The following is a 9,306-nucleotide window of genomic DNA, read 5'->3' on the forward strand; positions in this document are numbered from 1 at the left end:
ATTTGAAAACTTGTAAAATAATCTCATAGTATAAACATCAAATATTTCGGCGACTTTTGTACACAGGAATATTCGACTGACTGTTAGAAAAAAAGCATAACATCAAGATCAAGATATTTAACTGTACATTTATGTTATCTTATATAACGGCCCAGTGTAATCTGGTTTAATTTTGATAAACATATTGACCAAAACATTAAACCACGTAAGACAGTCTTATTTATAAGAAATTGCGAACAAAATGACGTTTTTCAATTGCAAGGGAAGATTTCAACACATCAAAGCTGGTGACAAATAATGCCAAAAAATAAATAGGCACTGCTATCAATAGATGCTTTAAATCAACATACAATTGGTAACGTAATATTTTAGACATTTAGTCGTAAACGCATTCGAACACAATCATGTATCTGCATTCGTGGATATTGATTATTTTTGTAAACATAAGATTGATTTCAAACAAATTTAGTATACACGGTTTTCTATTGTACATTGATACCTTACTTCATTAATAAACAATTATTTACGATTTGTAATTATTAATTTCACTAGAATTTCAAAACTTGAGGAATACTCCCAAAAATTAAGACGAAAAATTTCTGCGACTTTTTCAGACATGTTTATTCGACTGACTGTTAGCAAAACAGCATTACATCAAGATCAATATATTTAACTGTACATTTAAGTTATCTTATATAACGATACAATGTTATATGGTAGAATTTTAATAAACATATTGACCAAAAAAAGTAGCCACGTAAGACAGTATTATTTATAAGAAATTACGAATAAAATGACGTTTTTCTATTGTTAGGGGAGTTTTAAAAAAAAAAATCTAGTGACAATTGTGCAATAAAACACAAATAAGCATTTCTATAAAAAGATGTTTATAATTAACATAACATTGGTAACGTCGTATTTCAGACAATTAGTCGTACACGCATTCGAACCCAATTGTCTACAGTTGAGCTTACTGTTTATTTTTGTAAAAGAAGGATAAATGAACTTTATCAAATTTAGTGATCACTGTGTAATATTTCTTATATATACAATTATTGACTATTTGCTACTATTAATTTTACTAAAGTTTAAAAACTTGTAAAATAATCTCAAAGTATTAACATCAAACATTTCGGCGATTTTTTTAGACAGGAATATTCGACTGACTGTTAGAAAAAAAGCATAACATCAAGCTCCAGATATTTAACTGTACATTTATGTTATCTTATATAGCGGCCCAGTGTAATCTGGTGTAATTTTAATAAACATATTGACCAAAACATTAAGCCACGTAAGACAGTCTTATTTATAAGAAATTGCGAATAAAATAACGTTTTTCAATTGCAAGGGAAGATTTCAATACATCAAAGCTGGTGACAAATAATGCCAAAAAATAAATAGGCACTGCTATCAATAGATGCTTTTAATCAACATACAATTGGTAACGTAATATTTTAGACATTTAGTCGTAAACACATTCGAACACATGTATCTGCATTCGTGGATATTGATTATTTTTGTAAACATAAGATTGATCTCAAACAAATTTAGTATACACGGTTTTTTATTGTACATTGATACCTTACTTCATTAATATACAATTATTTACGATTTGTAATTATTAATTTCACTAGAATTTCAAAACTTGAGGAATACTCTTAAAAAATAAGACGAAAATTTTCGGCGACTTTTTCAGACATGTATATTCGACTGACTGTTAGCAAAACAGCATTACATCAAAATCAAGATATTTAACTGTACATTAAAGTTATCTTATATAACGATACAATGTTATATGGTAGAATTTCAATAAACATATTGACCAAAAAATGTAGCCACGTAAGACAGTATTATTTATAAGAAATTACGAATAAAATGACGTTTTTCAATTGCAAGGGAAGATTTCAACACATCAAAGCTGGTGACAAATAATGCCAAAATATTAATAGGCACTACTATCAATAGATGCTTTAAATCAACATACAATTGGTAACGTAATATTTCAGACATTTAGTCGTCAACGCATTCGAACACATGTATCTGCATTCGTGTATATTGATTATTTTTGTAAACATAAGATTGATCTCAAACAAATTTAGTGTAAACGGTTTTCTATTGTACATTGATACCTTACTTCATTAATATACAATTATTTACGATTTGTAATTATTAATTTCACTATAATTTCAAAACTTGAGGAATACTCTTAAAAAATAAGACGAAAAATTTCGGCGACTTTTTCAGACATGTATATTCGACTGACTGTTAGCCAAACAGCATTACATAAAAATCAAGATATTGAACTGTACATTTAAGTTATCTTATATAACGATACAATGTTATATGGTAGAATTTCAATAAACATATTGACCAAAAAAAGTAGCCACGTAAGACAGTATTATTTATAAGAAATTACGAATAAAATGGCGTTTTTCTATGATTAGGAGAGTTTTAAAAAACAAGAAGCTAGTGACAATTGTGCAATAAAACACAAATAAGCATTTCTATAAAAAGATGTTTATAATTAACAGAACATTGGTAACGTCGTGTTTCAGACAATTAGACGTACACGCATTCGAACACATATGTCTACATTTGAGCTTACTGACTATTTTTGTAAAAACAGGATTAATGAACTTTATCAAATTTAGTGATCACTGTATAATATTTTTTATATATACAATTATTGACTATTTGCTACTATTAATTTGACTAAAATTTGAAAACTTGTAAAATAATCTCATAGTATAAACATCAAACATTTCGGCGACTTTTGTACACAGGAATATTCGACTGACTGTTAGAAAAAAAGCATAACATCAAGATCGAGATATTTAACTGTACATTTATATTATCTTATATAACGGCCCAGTGTAATCTGGTTTAATTTTGATAAACATATTGACCAAAACATTAAGCCACGTAAGACAGTCTTATTTATAATAAATTGCGAATAAAATGACGTTTTTCAATTGCAAGGGAAGATTTCAACACATCAAAGCTGGTGACAAATAATGCCAAAAAATAAATAGGCACTGCTATCAATAGATGTTTTAAATCAACATACAATTGGTAACGTAATAATTTAGACATTTAGTCGTAAACGCATTCGAACACATGTATCTGCATTCGTGGATATTGATTATTTTTGTCAACATAAGATTGATCTCAAACAAATTTAGTATACACGGTTTTCTATTGTACATTGATACCTTACTTCATTAATATACAATTATTTACGATTTGTAATTATTAATTTCACTAGAATTTCAAAACTTGAGGAATACTCTTAAAAAATAAGACGAAAATTTTCGGCGACTTTTTCAGACATGTATATTCGACTGTTAGCAAAACAGCATTACATCAAAATCAAGATATTTACCTGTACATTTAAGTTATCTTATATAACGATACAATGTTATATGGTAGAATTTCAATAAACATATTGACCAAAAAAAGTAGCCACGTAAGACAGTATTATTTATAAGAAATTACGAATAAAATGACGTTTTTCAATTGCAAGGGAAGATTTCAACACATCAAAGCTGGTGACAAATAATGCCAAAAAATAAATAGGCACTGCTATCAATAGATGCTTTAAATCAACATACAATTGGTAACGTAATAATTTAGACATTTAGTCGTAAACGCATTCGAACACATGTATCTGCATTCGTGGATATTGATTATTTTTGTAAACATAAGATTGATCTCAAACAAATTTAGTATACACGGTTTTCTATTGTACATTGATACCTTACTTCATTAATATACAATTATTTACGATTTGTAATTATTAATTTCACTAGAATTTCAAAACTTGAGGAATACTCTTAAAAAATAAGACGAAAATTTTCGGCGACTTTTTCAGACATGTATATTCGACTGACTGTTAGCCAAACAGCATTACATAAAAATCAAGATATTGAACTGTACATTTAAGTTATCTGATATAAAGATACAATGTTATATGGTAGAATTTCAATAAACATATTGACCAAAAAAAAGTAGCCACGTAAGACAGTATTATTTATAAGAAATTACGAATAAAATGACGTTTTTCTATGATTAGGAGGGTTTATAAAAAACAAGAAGCTAGTGACAATTGTGCAATAAAACACAAATAAGCATTTCTATAAAAAGATGTTTATGATAAACATAACATTGGTAACGTCGTATTTCAGACAATTAGACGTACACGCATTCGAACACATATGTCTACATTTGAGGTTACTGATTATTTTTGTAAAAAAAGGATTAATGAACTTGATCAAATTTAGTGATCACTGTATAATATTTCTTATATATACAATTATTGACTATTTGCTACTATTAATTTTACTAAAATTCGAAAACTTGTAAAATAGTTTCATAATATTAACATCAAATATTTCGGCGACTTTTTTAGACAGGAATACTCGACTGACTGTTAGAAAAAAAACCATAACATCAAGCTCGAGATATTTAACTGTACATTTATGTTATCTTATATAACGGCCCAGTGTAATATGGTTTAATTTTGATAAATATAATGACCAAAACATTAAGCCACGTAAGATAGTCTTATTTATAAGAAATTGCGAATAAAATGACGTTTTTCAATAGCAAGGGAAGTTTTCAACACATCAAAGGCACTGCTATCAATAGATGCTTTAAATCAACATACAATTGGTAATGTTATATTTTAGACATTTAGTCGTAAACGCATTCGAACACATGTATTTGCAGGGACTAAACTTAACTGTTTTTCTCTAGGGGCCAGCTGGGCCCCTAAGATATTTTTTTCAGGGGCCCGCTTAAAATTTTAGGAGCCCACTAATCTTTATACTAAAATAAAACAAAACTGAAAAGTACTTAGTATATACTTACTAACAGTGTTCCAGCTTAAATCTCAGGGCAGAAGGGTGCTAGTTTTCTGAAAGGGCACTTTAGCGCAATAACCCGGATTGTAAGGATACTTTGTATAAATTACCTTGAATATTGCTAGCTATAGGCTCAGCTGGAGAACATTAGCTGTATTTAAACCTTATTCAGAAATTAATATGTTCTTGATGTTGGTTCCAGTCAGATTTTTTTTATCAAATTATCATACCATGAAGCAAAGCATATCATTTTGATGTTTATGTTAACAAACTTGTACATTTGTTAAGTGCTCCCACGTAAGGAGGATCATTAATACAAGAAGTAAAACAGGAAGTAGTCTTCATATATGTTCAAATACAAACTTCTTTGATTCTTCTTTAAATGTATGTTCATGGTATGAAACAAAAGAGTTTTTCTAATGAAGCCTTATTTTGAAATCCTACTTGTAGTCTTAAAAATGTTTTCTGTGGTAACCATTATAATATTTGAATTATTGCCACCAGAAATGTATCATAAGATTTGACAATATTTATTTTAGGTTATTTCCTAACAAAATTATCTCCCTTCAAATTTTCAACTTCCTGTTGACCTTTAGACAATATGGCTCTTTCTTTGAACATTAAATATTATCTCAATCCAAGCCATCCTCTTATAGTGTTGATCAAAATATATTTTTCAATAAGTTTTTAATGAAGGTAGGATATCAAACTAGATATTGGGATTTTTATTTACGAGATTTTAAATTTCGTTTTCTTATTAAATATTTTTGTAAAAAGCGATTCAGGGACAAGTTACCGTCTAACACAGGCTTGTAATGACTCACAGGACAATAAGAAAACATCCCTTTCACGATGCTTATTGAACAGTAAAATAGAAAACAATGATCAATAATGAAACTATCGTAGAAAATTTAGCAGAACTAAGAAAACATGCGGAAAGAGAGAAGGTATTTATATGCAACATCGTGACTCCGGATTGAAAACATAGCTATTCGACTGGGTTCAGTTATTAGAAATAACCTACTGGTTTTCGGAAATACTCTATATTTCTATATCGCTTTGATAAGACAAACAGGTTTCCTTTTAGGAACAGTCTTTGTTAATATCGCGGGGGAAAGGGTAAAAATGAGAATGTGCCAGTGATTTATTGACTACTAATTCCCTTATCCTGAAAAAAACAAAATACGCCAAACTAAACAACCCCGAAAACAATAAGGACTCATACTGTGAGAGACATACAGATGGTAATAGTGAAATCAATTTATCTAAAATCTGTGGTGTAATTGGCAATCTTGAATCCACTCGTTTGTCAAGCCTTTCCATTCCAATTAACATTTTCTTAATTATAAAATTGTGAGTGTTATCAGTAATATTTAACATTTTACATTTAAAGGCTATACCAAAAATATAAGACTTGACAGTAGACGGAGCATAACCTCGCACAGATAAATATGCTATAAAGTTACAGATAACATTAAGTGAGGGTGGCCAAACAATGGCATGTCCGTGTGAAGATCTAAATTGATCAAATGACCTGACAGCAGTTTCATAAGTGTCACTTGTGTTTGGTGAGATTGACGCCGTTAACAACTTGTTGGATTCAAATTTGAGATCACTTGAAGAAAAGACTGTGGGACCTTTTCTGGTTCCTGTAGCGCCTCTGGTGACATGCGACGAAACCGTGGCCACTGTTGACGAGAAATTGCATCCGCAATACAGTTTTTGTTTGATGTAATTTGCATTGCTTGAACTGAATATTATAAACCATAGCTTTTAAGACTAAAGGACGAAGAATATGCATTACCCTTCTTGATCTAGACGTTTTAGAATTCAAGATATGAACAAGTGCTTTATTGTCAACGTGTAGGATAATTTTCTTATTCACAAAGATCGCATACCACAAATGAAAGGCTAAAACAATAGGCAATAAAAATGTAATGTCCTTTAATACATCGCAACCTAACCAATATGACGGCCAAGGAAAGAAAGCCCAATTAGGATGTAAATACGAAGCACAACCACCAAACGCACTCCCAGCACTATCAGTAAATAACTCCATATCAACATTCGATATCCAATCGGAATCGGGAAAATAAAATTTGCCATTAAAACAATCTAAAAATAACGACCACAACCTCATGACTTCCTTAATTGACGCAGTGAGCCTTATATGGTGCCGAGGATTTGATATTCCTGACATTGCATCATAAAAACGTCTGTTGAATGCCCTACCCATAGGGATCACTCTCGAACAAAAATTCAAAATGCCTGTAAAAGACTGGAGAACACGTAATGTTGTTCTTTTTTTGCCTAACAAATTTGAAATTATTGTTTTCAATTTCAGCAATTTCTCTTTGGGAATTTTTACAGACATTTCAATTGTATTAATTTCAAGCCCCAAAAAAGTAAGAACATGAGTTGGACCGACGGTCTTGTCATGTGCCAAAGGAACTCCTAAGCGATCACATAAACAATCAAATTCACTCATCAGGTTAAGGCAAGTTGAATCAGTCCCCGGGCCTGCAAACAAAAAATCATATAAGTAGTGTATAACACTTTCCGATCCCGTTTTGTCCTTAAAGATACATTCTAGAAATGTTGAGAATTTCCCAAACGTTGTGCAAGACAGACTACAACCTTGAGGCAAACAGCGGTCCACGAAGTAAAAGTCCAAAAATTTGAAACCCAATAACTCGAAATCATCCGGGTTTACTGGTAAAAGCCTAAATGCCGAGCTGATATCTTTTTTTCCAATTAGGGCGAACTTTCCTTGGCTACCCACCATATCTAGTGCATGGTCAAAAGGCGTATAAGTCACAGAACACAAGCCCTTATCAATATAATCATTTACGCTTAAACCGTGTGGGTATGATAAATGCTGTATAAGCCTCCAAGAACCATCCTTTTTAGGACATAAGCCAATCGGAGACAATCTTAGATTAAAAAGTGGTATATTGTTAAATGGACCAGCTATTCTTCCCAAATTAATTTCTTTCAATAATTTTTTTGCAACTTCAACTTCATTGCCAAAAACAGAAACTAGATTTCTACAATCAGTAGTCATCCTAGGTCCAGTATAATTTAGACGAAAACCTTCCAAAAATCCCAAATATAATTCTGAAGCAACTGTTTTATTACTATAATTTTCCAGAAACTTGCAAAGAACATCAAATTTAATTGGCGTATTAGCGATTGAATGAACCGTGGAAAGGTGGTCGCTGGAATCTGACAGCTGCCCTTGGATTAGCACTCGAGCCTCGTTGCGAACTGTTGTTTGGTTGTCCAGCAGCGAATCTAGGACCACGCCTAAAATTAAAATTTGTCTGAGCACCATATCGTGTACAGTTTACCGATGGGTGAATACCTGAACAACGTAAACAACTATGTGAATAATGACAGTTAGGCCTAGTACAGGATCCATTGTAATAATCATAACATTTATACGCATTAGTTACAGGGTTTGGATTAAATTGTGTGTTATCATCATACATGAAGAGTAACCAAAGCTCTAAATCAACTGTTCCCCAGTTACAAGACGGCATTCTTATTTTTTTAAACGGAATTGCTCGTCATACCTCTTCCAGCCTAAACCGGGAACCCTACTAGCTCCCAGTCGTATGTTACTCATGTATTTCAGAAGCCCTCTTGCCTCTCCCAAATGACTTGACAGGTAAATATCAATGAAAATCAGAAATGCATCAGTCCACTGACTAATACTATTAATCTTGACTGTTGATGCTTTTAATTTAGATTGTAGAACACCATCTTTAATTATTAAAGTATTAGAATTATCATCAATAGGTACTGGGTTCGACAATAAACAACCCAGATCAATATATTCACCATTTAAGATTTTTTGTCTGATATTGCAAGGAACATTATTACCCAAATCATTGCTGATGCTGGCAATTTCATGTACAGAATTAACATTAGATTCAAAATTTTGAAATGTACCTTGTTCATTGATGGTTTGTGAATACGACTCTTCATTTTTCGGTAAATCCACTGAACTGTTAAACGTGGTAGATGGTCCTGATGCATTAGATGTTGTAATTTGCGTCCGTGGCGGCACTACATCATGTTCTGTTTGAGACAGTGCAGCTGTCCTGCCATTATCAGTAACACGGGCTGTTCTCCTTCTTTTAACTCCTTTTCCCCTCGCGACAGTTTTTCCCCTACGCATCACTAACCTTCCAATAAATAAACACAGTGTAAAATAAAAAATAGTTACCAATCCTAAAATATATGTTGAACTAAATATAAAATTAAACATGAAATAAACAACGCGATATCTGTGACGGAAAAGAATTGATGATAAATCAATAAATCAAATGTCAATTTAAAGCATTTACCAAATATTTCTTAACGTAAGCCTAGTTAATTATAATTCTCTTAAATAATTTGCAACATCAAATAGCAATTAGGTGTACCATGTATAATTGTA

General features: G+C 31.3%; 1 pseudogene; it reads right to left on the minus strand.

Moving 5' to 3' along the window:
* Positions 1–7,974: 7,974 nt before the first annotated feature.
* Positions 7,975–9,046, minus strand: LOC143047835 (uncharacterized; annotated as a pseudogene).
* Between the last annotated feature and the right edge of the window lie 260 nt (positions 9,047–9,306).

The sequence above is a fragment of the Mytilus galloprovincialis genome, chromosome 1, assembly GCF_965363235.1.
Source record: "Mytilus galloprovincialis chromosome 1, xbMytGall1.hap1.1, whole genome shotgun sequence".
Classification (NCBI taxonomy): domain Eukaryota; kingdom Metazoa; phylum Mollusca; class Bivalvia; order Mytilida; family Mytilidae; genus Mytilus; species Mytilus galloprovincialis.